Source organism: Vidua macroura, chromosome 1, assembly GCF_024509145.1.
Source record: "Vidua macroura isolate BioBank_ID:100142 chromosome 1, ASM2450914v1, whole genome shotgun sequence".
Lineage (NCBI taxonomy): Eukaryota > Metazoa > Chordata > Aves > Passeriformes > Viduidae > Vidua > Vidua macroura.
This window is the reverse complement of record NC_071571.1, coordinates 144,215,780-144,229,768: the sequence shown is the minus strand read 5'-3', so window position 1 is coordinate 144,229,768 and position 13,989 is coordinate 144,215,780. Positions and strand designations below refer to the sequence as shown.

General features: G+C 42.3%; 1 long non-coding RNA gene across 1 annotated transcript; it reads right to left on the bottom strand.

Moving 5' to 3' along the window:
* Positions 1–2,733: 2,733 nt before the first annotated feature.
* On the bottom strand, positions 2,734–9,794 carry LOC128817664 (uncharacterized). The gene is made up of 3 exons (XR_008440252.1): positions 9,552–9,794; positions 3,382–3,598; positions 2,734–3,094 (listed from the first exon to the last, which is right to left on the bottom strand). It is a non-coding gene; the product is annotated as an uncharacterized LOC128817664 (long non-coding RNA).
* Between the last annotated feature and the right edge of the window lie 4,195 nt (positions 9,795–13,989).

Genomic DNA, 13,989 nt, shown 5'->3' with positions numbered 1-13,989 from the left:
CCCACGTTCTCATTTGAAATCTCACATCTGACTCTACAACCAGGAGGCTTCAGTATCCAAGAGAGTAAAGAGGATGAGAGAATGCAATCTGAGGTCAGGCTAAGGCTACTACATTTTGCCATCCCAACTTTGCCAGATTTGCACTGGCATAGCTGTGGTAACTCCAGAAGCATGAAAGAAGCTCCAGTGCTCTTGCTTGCAGAATTTGTTTTGCTGGTGATCAGATGATGGAAATGAGAAGCCGAAATCACAAGGCAAAGTAGAGCCTCATCAGGATAAACTGCGTCCCCAGTAGGAGATTTGGTCTGAGTATTTCAGACAAATTCAGGTGTTGGTTTAACTTATAATATTCTGTTCTGCTCTTAAACCACTGCCTCTGTCATGGCATCACAATTGTTTTTCTTGTTTGCTTTTACCTCCACCCATAAATAGCTTTTCCCAAACCGAAATTCCCCTACTCCAAACCTAGTTTTAGCTTTTATTTTAACTGATTCCCATGACAGACCATTGACTCAAGCCTGGAATGAAGTATTAAAGTAGGGCCAAACTCCAACAAGCCCAAGGCAGCCTCATTCAGCGTGGTGACATACTGCTAAGGTGACATCCATAGCTAAGGATCAGACACAGGACTCAATGCTTCACAAGCATTGCCACAGTCAAGCCATCCCTCATTCAATATTCCTGCCTTTACTTCAGCCTTCCTTTCAAATCCAGTGTTTTGAAAGGGGGGTGTGTTTCACCTCCCTCAGTGCCTACAGGATAGCTATAACACGTGTGACTGCCACACTCAGGATAAATATCCCCATGCAAGCACATAATCAATATACATGGAGCATTTTAGGCCCCACAGAGTCAATTTTCACACTGAATTTCCATTTTGCCAGTCTGGACCAGGGGCTAATCTCATAGTCAGTCTCACTGCTGTTATCACATTGTGACAAAACATTCAAAGTAAAATCAACAAAATATCCAACACTAAGGGAGATTTCATGCACCACAGACTTGGATCAGATATTTTCAATTTCCTACGGTGTTCATCTGTATTACAAGTGACTGGAAAATGCAGTTTTGTTATGTCAGTCTTCTGGCTAATATTTTAATCATTTAACCATCCCTCTGCCCTTCAATTGGAAGGGGGAGTCTTCACTTCTTGGCTTGGTATTTCTGCACATTTCTACTTTCTGCTTCATTTTTATTCCAGAGAGGGCTGGTTTTCAGCTGTGGACAAAATGACCTTTGAATATATGTCTATAAAGAGATTTGAGATCTTTTGGCTGATGGTGACAGTGTCTATCTGCCATCACTACCAATGCCCTGATTTAAGTCAGGATTTGACTTTATTACCAAGATTAAAAAAAAACAATTACTACAGCACTCACACTGCATACAGAAATCATGTCCAGATTGTACAGAGCAGTACATCTGAACTCACTGTGCCTTTGCTATGCTGTGGCATTACCACTATTCACTGCCATTCTCTGTGAATCTGTAATCATGTCTTCCTAGTTAATTGCAAGTTTTATTGGTATTTTTCTACTTATGAAGATGCTTTTTCTTGAACTAGGGTCAGGTTTTCATCATTTTCAGTAAATAGGTTTTGACCAAAGAGCACAGTTTGTGCTGGCTTCCTTATGTGGCCAACATTTCCCTGATGAAAAGCACGTCATGAAGATGCAGCTCCCAGTAAGTTGCTCACAGTTTTGGCCTTTTCTGTGTTGCCAACAAAGTATGTTTTTCACACAGGGATTAATTAAGGCACATTAGTCATCTCCTGAAAGCCAACAACAGGGCGATACAGTGCTAACACAATAGGTCTTCTCAACTGCTTGGCAGTGCTGTACTTAAAAATGTGACTGACCTGAGCCTTGCTTCCTATGAGACCCTGTGGGCTCACTTGCTGTACTTTTCATTTCTGCTTCAGAAAAACTCCTTGCAAAGAAGAGGCAACTATAACTTTTAGGTTTTTTTCCAGTAAGTGGGTGTGAAGGTGACAGAACATGAGTGTTCAGTGCAGGCACCATAGCATTCTACAGCATTAGCTTTATATGTGATATGAAGTGATGTTAAGGCACAAATCCAACCACAGATGATGCAGCAGCCCTACTGGCAGGCAGACAGGTTCTGATCTGAGCCATTGTGATTGCCCCATCTCAAACCCACCTCTGGTTTTGCCCCTAGTTAACAACTGACAGTAAAAACCCATGAAACTGGGGTATAACAACTGCTACTACACTTTCAGCACAGCAACCTTAATAAATAAAAACACATCAAAAACACTTTCTCCTTGATGGGAGGAATGACCAGAGAAAAACTGAGACTGCTGCTTGGCTACCACTGAAATCTAGGTGCCATCAGGATTCAGGTCGCTGATGCTCAATTTGACACTAAGCACTCTGTACAATCAGAGTTTGTGTGTGGGTAAGTAGGTGCATACAAACCAGCTTCATCAGCCAGCTTGGGACTTCTGACTGTGGTGGTTTGTTAAATGTCACTAAAATTGAAGTGCAGAATTTTGGGGAAGACCCACTGGCTGTCAGGACCTTCAGCACACACTGTCTCCTGTCCAGAAGGAACACAAAGCAAAGGGGAAGTAATTTCTTTATGACAGTGCTCTTCCTGAAGGGCAGGAAAGAAAAACAAGTACACAAACAGGAAAAGGCACCCAGTACAGACTGTCCAAAAGAAGGAAGGGCTAAAAAATGGAAAAGTCCCCAATTATAAAAAAAACAGACTTTAATTTGTGAAAGAACAGTACTCAGCACCTAGGGAAGTTTGAGGTAGAGATGAGCCAGATGACTCAGTTACTTAGCGGAAAACAGACTGTGAGACCAGACAGAAAGAAAAAATGCATGGTAAAGAGAGATGATTTGTGATCATAGTACAAACATAGGAAAGGAGGAAAAAATTAAAATAAATATGTACAGAACATTGACAAATGTGAAGAGCTCATGCTAATTTTTTCATAGTCTTTGGGAAATATATCCCACAGCTTGATCCAAGACCATTTTATCATTCAAAGCTTCTTCGAAGGGCTGGCTTCATTATCCATTGCCATCTTAGGTGCTCCTTCAAGTATTAACTATTGGATGAAGACCTGAGGAATGAAGAACAGAAGTTTCCAGGTAGGCAAGGAAAGAAATAACATAAGAAAGAGAGAAAACAATTGGTTTAAAGAAAATGAAAGCAAATCCAGTAGTTTAAAAGAGGAAGGGCCCTGGCTTTAGCTCTTTGAAATGCATGTTTCCAGCTTCAGCCTCCAGCTTCCTCTAAAAAAAACAAAACAAATACAATTCTGTGGATTTTTTGAAAGTGCCTGTTTGTCTGAGAAAGAGCCCTTGGAAGCTGAGCAATGACTTGCCCTGTCAAATGTGTAACACTTACCAACTTATAAATATGCAAAACTAATATAACACAGGCATGGTGCTCTGTTGCATTCTGAAAACTCAGCCGTACTCAAGGGCGATTCGATCTGCATTCATTGCTTCTGCAGGAACAATCCATTTGTCGGATGTTTTCCATGTTCATGATAACCTCTGAGAAGCTCAAAATGAATTGCCATCGAGCAGAGGTGACTTCTCAGGAAAGTTTGTCAGTTTAGCTGTAATCATATAAGAAAACAGAATCATTGACCCTTCAAGAATCAATAAAGCTATGTCAGTGCAAAAATATTTACAATAGTTGTCTTTAAAGCATGTCTGCAATACAGACTTGGGACAGTGTCAGTCATGGGGATGCCAGGCTGTGATGTGTGACAGACATTGAGTGCCCAGCCCACATGGATTTCCAAATGGCTGTGCCTTAACCTGGGCAGAGTATTCCACTAAGCCACACAGGCAAAAGAGGAGTTTTGCCCATGTAACCTGTACCACATTTTTCCATGCCAGAAATATGTTCATTGGAGAAAACCAACATTGTTTGGGTGTGAACCAGGTTTTTTACCAGTATAGGTCTCATCTGGGCTAATAATTTTTTTTAAGATACAACAGTGGAGAGGCAAGTCATTTTAGATTTCCCATGTGCAGGGAAATGACTTGTGTCATCAGATGTGCCCATTGTCTGAGCTCCACCTATGAAACCAGTGCCCTTAGCTTTGGGTGATCTGAAATGGGATGCTGTACCTGGCTTGGGAGGAGCTGTATGATGCTGCTTTTGTCCCAGGAAAAAAGTTGTTGAACAGAAACATAAATAAAACCCCTGACTTCACTCTCCCCCAGGAAGGCAGACCTGTGCATCCAGTAGAATGTCAGGCTTCAACCCCTGGGCAGAGAACAGAAAGGGGGCAACTCCATAGCCCTCTTGGCACACACAGGGGAACACAATTGCATTCAGCACCGCATGGGCTCCCATAGCGTACCCAAAACCTCAGGGATAAAGCCCTGGGAAATTCATCTTATGATCATGCAAATATTTACTCAAGAGCTTTAAAAATCAACTGATGCCAATTTAGTTGTCTTGCACATCTCCATTCACCAGCCTCAGAGGAAAGATAAGTAAAAATTTCAACCAAATGAGGTCTTGAGGTGGTGGTGGTTTTTTTTTAACCAGAAAAAATATAAATGGGGGTTAGCAGCTCCTTTTTTCACAAGTTTCTATCTCACCCACTGAATTGCTTTAGATTAAAAAATTACACTACACTCTGGAGCTAACTCATTCAGAGTTTTTGGTTCTTTGTGGTTTTTTTGGAAAAAAACCATAATCTTTAGACTGGATTTTTAACAGCCTTTAATTATTTTTAATTCTGAATGATTCAAATTTGCTTTGTTTCATTTGTTTGTTCCTAACAAGATGTTTTATCTCTCTCATAAAGTTTGTTTATATAGAGACAAGGACTCCAGTCTTGCCTTTTCAAGGTGTGTTTTGGGGCTGCTCATTAGATCAGCAAAAGTATATTTTAACATAGTTTTGTCAGTGTAAAACAAATGTTGATTGCAGACTTTCAAAGAGCAGCCCAACCAAGCAGTGGTTCCTCCTGTGCCCTGAGAGGCTTCTGCTTTCCTCTGTCTCCTGACCTTTCCCAGCTCACCATGGCTCCTTCTCTTCACCTTGGCTGTTACACCTGAGCACTGCTCCTGGAGCTCTGTGTCTTCCCACTTTTCTGATAAAGTTTGCCCTGGTAAGTATCTGGAGCAACCAAACAGTATCTGCTGGGCTCTGGATTTGCTGTCCCAGGAAATGTCTTGGTGGGAAAAAGAAGGTTGTTGCTATTGCATACCATGCCCCAGGTCCTGCACTAACAGCAGGACCAGTCATGCTGGACCTGTTATTTCTCTGGAAGGGACCAAACCCTGACATAATCCCAGGAGGATGGCCAAGTAGGGATGATGGGACCACTCGTGAACAAGCAGCCCACTAGGACATTGTATGTACCTACAACATTTCTACAGCCTCCCCAGAGGACGCATAGTTTGTCAGCCTGGGAGAGGTCCTTAAAACAGGAAGACCAAAGAAAGTGACTGGAACTCATTCAAAGACAGTCCCTCATGTCAATTCTCATGCACTGAGATGTTTACATTAGGTGAGAGACTGACCATAGCTATGCAGCTTGGAAGGGACAACTCCTAGGCAAGACATCTGACTCCTTAAAATTTTGCTGAAATAGCCACACATTGAAACCCAGTCAACTGGTGTGCTTTCCCACCTAGAAAATGAACGTGAGCAATCTTTTATAATTATAATAATTACCATTTGTAGTATGATGATGCTTTGATGCAACCTATTTTATGTGGCTTTTTATCATTGTTCTTTAATTAAAAAGATCTCCAGTTATTAAGATCAGCACGAGTGTGTCACACCTAAATGAGTGAGAAAGCAACTTTACCCCAGATCCTAAAAATAAGGGTTATTCAGAATTTGGATACTCCTGAATCTGGCAGTGCTTGTAGCTGGGGTTTAATTTGCACTTGTGCCTTTAGGTACCAGTCTGTGCTTGGTGGATAAGGAAAAGAAGCAGAGCCAGTAAGTTTCTTAAAGCCACAGCTGGAGCCGGAATCTGCCATGCTGGGTCTCAGTGCTCTGCCAGATCTAACAAACTCTGCACCTTTCCTACTGTAAAAGTTGCAGATGTGAAAAACATGCTATGAAACAAGCCAGAATTCCTTTTGTTTCCCCTTAACCTTTTAAACAAAGAGAATCCATTAAAGGAATGTGGAATATTCCAAAATGTATGGATTTTACAGCAGCTTGTGAAGTACAGTCATAGAACTGCAGCATACAACAAGTGTTTGAAGGTCCTTAACATTCATTCCATCTTTGTTCTTATTTAATTAGTAAACATCTTCAAAGGGAACTGCCTGACTGCTCAGGCAAAGGGCACAATCAGTCCAGCACTGCAGCAGGCAAAAAAATGTTTAAAGGAAGATATTTGGAACATACAAGAGGCTGGGTTTTTTCATTCAAAAAGGAGAAACAAAACCTTTCTGTGACTCACAATCCTAGTTAAAGACAAGGCAAAGCTGTTCCTGCTCTGAAGGCTGTGACACTAGGCATTTATTTACAAAGAACTGTGTCTGTATGCAGATTTGTGCCGAAATGCACTTGGGATTTGCAACTACATTAGCTACATCAGTACTGTTTTCCATATAAACGGTTTTTTTTCTCACTAGTTATCATAACAAACTCAGAAGTATTGACCCGTTGGAAAATAGTGCCCCTTGACTCAGAGTGAGCTGTTTCCAGACTTCTGCAGAGTATTTCTGTGCACATCTCAGTATTAAGCTGGCTGCAGAAAGGACTGGAGAAAGCCCTGGTTGTGTAAACCAGAGACCTCTTGAAACCAAAAGGTTTCTACATAGACAAGAATAGCTCTTACAGGCAGACAGGGTCAAGCTTTGATCTTTAAAGTTAAATAACAGTCTGCTCTCCTTCACAGTGCCTGAGTGTCTCAGAGAAGTCTGTTTTGCAGCCTTGATGACCAGGTCCCCAGTGTTCGTGGAGATAGGTGGAAATCAGGCACATAAAGCATCCCTGTGGTCCCTGCTGCTGGCCTTTACTGGCAGAGCCACGCAGTACATGTCCTGTTCTGAGCTGGAGTGGGACACTGGAGAAAAGTTGTTGTAGGGCTGGGATGGAGAAGGCTGGGATGGAATCTAGGGTATGAATAGGAGGGGTAGAAAGGCACGTGTCTACTCCCATCACTGTTCTGACAGGACTTCAGAGGAACTGGATGACAATTTCTTGAACAATGTCAGAAACCTTCAACAGAGGTCTTTCCATCACCACACTGAAAGAGATCAAAGGCACTGCCAAAGAATCATGGGCAAAATGAGTTAAAAGCCCCTCCACCACATTCATAGTTCAAGAAAATATATGAAGAAAAAATATTTGAGACAAAAAGGAGAGCTGTTATGTCATCTGACTTTCATGTAAATTCAGTTCTGGATGACCACAAATTTTCCCTAGAATTTTAAAACCTTTCAGTGCAATCTGGATTCACTCTGCAATTCATATTCTATAATCCTTCCTCTTTGCCATCTGTCAATCACCTGCTGTTTGAATGGGAGCTCTTTTTGGCAAAGACATTTTTATGGCATAGAAAAGTTCAGACTGGCACCACAGAGTTACTTCTCCATGCTGGAACATCTGTAGACCCTTGAAACACCATTTTAAAAATCAGTGAATTTGTAAATCCTGTAGAAAGAATATTTAAGCACCCCCAAGGCATTTTAGGACTCTTAGATACTGATGACTCAAAAATTAATCATTGCTGATTAAGAGAATTTTATGAGACAAAATAATGGAATAATAAATATCTAAAGATTCTTTTAAATTATTATCAACCAACCTTATTTTGTAATTATAAATCATATACATAAAGTACATAACCCATATAGAATTTGAAAGTTGGGATTATGTCTGTAATTAAACAATGTGAGCAAATCTAGTCAGGAGATTGTCTTAAAATGAAAAGCCACAAATAGTTGTAGGGAATATTTCAATACATTCTTTCCTGAGATAGATCCATAGCAAAAATAAAAATTTAAAATATTAAAAATGTGAAAAAAATATGTGGATTTGGAGTTTGATGTTGGTGGGGGTTTTTTTTTGTGGTTTTTTTTTTTTTTGGGGGGGGGGTTGGGTTGTATTTTTTTTTTGGGTAGGCTTTGTTCTTTTGATGGAATTTTCCCATGATTAAAGGAAAAACAGAACTGTTGCAAAAGTTTCCATAGGAAGTACTTATCATTTCCCAAACAGCTCTCATCTTCTTTCTCTTGATTCATACTTTAGATTGAAGCTGCCTAAACCCTGTGTCCCAAAATGGTACTTAAGTACCGTGAAAAAAGGGAATAATAAAATAATGCTTGGTGGACTATATATAACACTATGTGACTTATGAGCTAATACCTGTCCTGTTATTATTTCTCTGCTACTGTTAAGCAGATGACCTCAGGAGAGCAGGGAATTCACTAAAATAATCTTTTCCTCTCCAAGAGTTAAAACCCCACTTCTCAAATATACGAACCAGAACTGAAATGAACTTTTGCAGCCTTCTCTTTGCCATAAAAGGACTCCTCTCTTGGCAGCCACCAGAGTCCATTAGCTGGGAAAGCAGGCAGGTGTAAAAGAAGTTCATGTTTAACCTCACTGGGTTTGAAAGCCAGCACTGAAGTTTATCAGTTCACAAGCCCGTGAAGGGAGGAAAGGCAGAGAATGGGATTTAGTCAAAGACTTACTCAGAGTTAACACAGGCCACTGGCGCTAATAAACAAACATTGCCAGACATCAAAAGGAAGTAAGTAAATCTGGGAAGGTTTAGTCCAAACAATGGAAGGGCAAGCTAAGCCTGTTGCAGGGTGGGCAGTGGAGCGGGTGACTTAGAGATGTTAACCCTTGCCTGGGCCACAGAGGCATCACAAAGAGAGGATTGAACCCCAAATTTGTTCCAGAGAAGCAAGAAATTTTTAGCCCAAAAGTCAGAAAACCCCTACCTTCTGAATCTCAAATTTCTTTGGCTCTCCACCTTAAATTAATCATGCCATGTAAGATTGGGAGTCACCCCAGTACAAAGATTAATGGACAAAACCTGATTTCAAGAGTTGAAATCTGTAAATTTTCACACAGTGCCCAGGCAATCACTGGGTGATGGCCTTACAGCAGAGGCCATGGCTGCTTGGCACACTAGAGCATGGAGTTTTCTGTGTTTGGGAGACAATTTCCACTGCAACCAAGCAGTGTGACTGCGGCCCATGGAGCTTGGTGATGGGGAAGCTGTGAAGATGTAGCAGCACTGCCTTTTGCAAGAATGTCCCTGAGGTCTCCAACACCTTTTTGAGAAACACACAGTTCCCACATCTTCCTTGTTAAAGGGCATCTCCTCACCTTAGGTCTCCGCCCTAGGCAGGGTTGATTGACTACAACCAAATTGTGTACTTGATGCTTATCTCTAGTTTCATTTCCAGGTTGGGAAAAAGGCAACATACTTTACAGACACAATTCATCACAGGGGCAAAAGTGTCATTCACTCATCCAAGGCTTCCCGATCTGTGTAACTCCCTTTTGTCTTTTTAGTTCTTCCAGTTTGAAATATCAGTTTTGCTCTGCCCATAACATAGTACCTTTTGAGTACAGCTCCAACAATGACTCCATGGAGGACATATGTACACCTCTGCTCTGAAAAAGGCTCTTCCTGAAGGGAAAGTCTTTGAGGATGCAGACAAAAGCTGGAAGAAAGGAAATATCTTCAGGTGACAGGGCTCAGTGTTTTATGAGTCTCAGAACTATGGGTGGCCATCCATGCTCAGAAGGGTCATCTGAACCAGCAGAGTTCAGATGGACTCCACCAGGCTCAGCCAAGGGTCTCCTTCCAAGCCCAAGGAGCAGGAGCTATCACCTTGCACTGGATGCCCTAAAACTGACCTTCCTTCTGCAGAGCCAAACCTGCTACTGAGCACTTGGGAAAGCTGGGTCATACTTCCTCTCACTGAGGCACAATCCTATTTTTTGGAGGCTGAAGTGGAACCAGAGGCAGTGGGGTGAGTAGAGCATTGTTTGCAGAGGTCAGAGCCCACCTCTCTGTGCTCATCAGGGGCAGATCTCTCATGGGCTCCTGCTGTACATCTCCCAAAGGTTTTTATGTCACTTTGTTCCTGAAAGAAACAACCGCATGGTGAAAACTGTAAGGAATGGAAAGCTGTCCCTCAGCTCTGTACTTCAAGTGGGAAGATAAAGAGATGAACAGGAGGCATTACACAGCTTCTTTCCCTTTTGCCCAGGAAGAGTAAAGAAAAGGGAAAATCCACAGCTCCTTCCTAGCAGCTGGATGCCTTTGATGCATGCTCACCCTCCTGAAGGGTGTTCCCCTGGCTGGAAGCACAGGTACTGCCTCCAATAGGCTGCCTGCAACTTATTCCCCAGGAAGGGGTAAGTGTGTGAAAGGGAGACCAGAGAAGAGAGACTGAAGGATGCAGAGAGCACAGAGGCCCCAGGCGGAACAGATAGTTGTGATCAGGCAGGTTTTTGCTGACCACCATGGTATTGTATCTGCAGAGCTTAGGGCTCCTCTCATGTTGCTCCCTCTGACATTTCATAGCAAGGACAGCCAAGCCAGAAGTGTCTTGCTCGAAAGGCAGGTGATACATTCAAAAAGAACAACGTCAAAAAAAGGGCCCCCATAGAAACCACAATCAACGTAGAGGTTTAAATAACATCATGCATAATACATTGCAAACTTCCACCTCCAAGAGAGGGAGAGATGGCTGAAAAGGAATGTAAACTAAGACAAAAAGAAAGCAAGGCTTTTTCCAAAAGGTGAAGGCTAGCAAATCTATAAGGGCATGCAATCTGCTGTAGCACAGGTTGTTTGAAGGCTGGGGTGAAAAATAAAAAGCCAAAAAGGCCCCAGAGCCTGAGGATTATCCACTTTTTTTTCTCTTCAGTTTTTTCTTTTTGTTATTTCTGCTTAGTCAAGGCTCGTTTTGGCACCTCAGGAACTCACATCTGTCGCCGGGAGTGCAGGCACAGACCACCCAACACAAAGGAACCAGCAAGTGCTGAGCCACAGCTCCAGGTGGTTCCAGCCTTGCTTCCTTCCCACCCTCCCTGCCTCCCAGCTCTCTTTCCATCAGCCAGGATGTCTTGTCAGGTAGCATGTCACCTCAGATCTCTTTCAGATCACGGTGTGCCGCCTTCCTTTGTCAGGCAAGGTAACGCAATGACAGGATGATGTGCAACGGGTCCATGTTTCTTTTATTAGGATCGTGTACCTGCTGTCACTTTGGATAAGGACTATCTATTTCAAGTGGTTTCCTGCAAAGTCAACAGGGCTGAGTTTCTCTGAGAGGTCATAAGAATTATCTGGAACTCCCAAGTGTGTCTATTCAAACCTGCATCCTCTATCACAGCACGGCCAGCTTTGTTACTTCAAGATCCCATCAGGTACATAAGCCCTAAAGCAGCCACCAGAAGCCCAAAGAACATAAGCACATATTTAACTTTGAGCTAAAGGATTCCTTTAGATGTCAGTTTTATTACCCCTGTGCTTAAAGCTAGGCACGTGTCTTTTGTGGAACCTAACAGCATCAATAATTTACATTGTGGAAGCAGCTAGAGGCCCCATTTATGTTGAGATTGTTGTACAAACAAAATAATTGACAGTCTCTGCCCTAAAAATCTTTCAGACTGGAAAGTGAATCTGCAATTCCCTTTGTAGCTTGATCTTCCCAGATTTATTTTTCTCTCATATTTAATCCAACTTAAACACTTCCGTGCAGCAACATCAGCATGTTATTTTTAAATTCAGCTTTTACTGACTAATGAGAAGAAGTGACCCTCATCTTTATAGTTGAAAAGAGCAGAGGCAGCTGGACCCAAATGCTGAAAGACTTAGTGTAGAACAGCCGACAACATGGAGGCACAAACTGAGATATGAGCCATGAATTAAGATGCTTCTGAAATACTCTTGTGAGCTTTCAGCACTACCACAGGCTTCTCATCAGATCAGCTGTTTGCCAGTCAAGACAATAAAAATACACCCTTCAGATTAATTCTTCCCCAAGAATTTGGGCTTAAAACACACAGTATGCTTTGCTGACTGTATTTGGCTACACAGGAACTGGTATCAGCCTTCTTGCAATGTGGAACAGATGCACAAGCAACAAGCAGAACAAAGTAGCTGGGTCTCCATTTTCGCTTTGAGATGGTCTCATGCTATTCTGTTTGCTGTTTCTTTGCAGTTCTAATCCCATACAGAGCAGGGTCCTGGAGACAGAGCATCAGGTGTCTTGCTGCAGAGTCTGAGTGTTTATGTGTGTAATTGTCATGAGGTGTCCTTGTTCACTTCTCTTCCCGTAAGGGAAGCACCCTCCTCTGCAAAAAAAAACTGATTCTCATTTTCCACAACTGCTGTTGTCTCAGCTCTGGACTGTCACTTGTCCACTTCTACAACATGAAGCCCTAAACTGCATCCTGTGGCCCAGTCAGTGCTGAAGAAAGTGGAAAATTCAATGTCTGGGTAGTTTTTAGTTAGTTTTTGAAGTACACACCACATTATCTGCAGTACAGTAGAGCAGATTCCTTTAGCACATGTTGCCCCACTGACTCATAGTCAATTTATCATCCTCTAAAATCCCCCAATCCTATTTCATGATAGGAAAATACTGGTTAGAAAACACCAAGTTTCCTCTTTTTGAGGAGACTGACAGAACTATTTAAGGGTTTTCACAGTATCTGCTGTTTTCATCACATCCTTAGTGTGCACAAAGTTGACCACATTCAATATTCTTCTTAATTAAATCTCTGTAGCTGTAATATAATAAAACCTGAAAGCAAGACAAAATAAAACAATAAATAAATATTTTTATTAGATTTCAGATTTTCTGTGGAAAAGGACTGGAGTATCCACACATTTATTACCAGGTTCCAATCATTCCCCTGTGTTAAATCTAGTGTTCTCCCAGGCAGACACAGATGCCATCTCCAAACGGGAACACCCTACTCAGCACAGGAGATGAGAAGAAGCCCTTGTTGTTGTTATTATATGCAAGCATTTCAGTAGCATCCAGAGGCTCCAGCAAGGCCTTCAAAAGCAAGATACAACTCACCTGTAACATCTCTGCCAAGCCTCAAAGGGTCAGGTTTAGCCTCCAAAGGTCTCTGTTGAAGAGCAGCAGTAAAATCAGCACTAGTCCCAGCCCAGACACCTAGGAGAGCAGCTGAGATTGCCCCTGACACAGGCAAGATTCATTTTATAAAGTATCAAATTAAAGACATGAAACCCTTTCTTTAGGGAAAGGAGGGGAACACCAAGCCACACTTCCTATCACACTATCTTCTACCCCTCAAACCTGCCACCCAGCCCACACAGTTGCCCTCTTTGAATTTTTCTTTTTCAGCCCAAGCAGAAGCTGACTTTGCAGCTTTCTCAGCTTACCCTCTTCCAGTGAAGGCTCCTGAGTGCTCTTGGAAAGCCCCATCTGATCTGAGGACCAGAACCACTCTGTGCACCTGGCCCAGTCGGCACCAAGAGGTACAGCTCAGATGGAAAACAGATGGAGTTCTAGAGATCCCCATTTCCAGCTCAGGTGCTCCCTCAGCAGCTGATCCCATCCACCTGGAGTGACTGGTGGCAGCTGTCCCTTTTTCCAGACATGCTTGGCCAGGAGCTCTCACACACTGTCCTGTTCAGTGATGCTTTGCTCCAAAGTTAGGGTACAATGGCACTGTGACCCAGGCAAAAACCCTGGCACAGAGGAGGCACCATGGAGCTTGCTCCTTGGGGGTTCTCTCTGTGCTTTTCCTGTTTCTCCATGAAGTCACCATCAAGGACCCTTTCCCTTTTTGCTCTTCCATCCCTTTGGGACATCTGAAAATCAGCTGCTCTTTTAATTTAGACCTCAGCCCAGTAGGCCAGAAATAAGCAATATTCCTATTTCCATAAAAGACTCCTATTCAGTGATAAGGATAATAATAATGATGATAATAATAATAATACTGAAACAAAACCAAAACAAACAAAAAACAGAATTCCAAAAAAAAAAAAATCCACATTCATTGCTG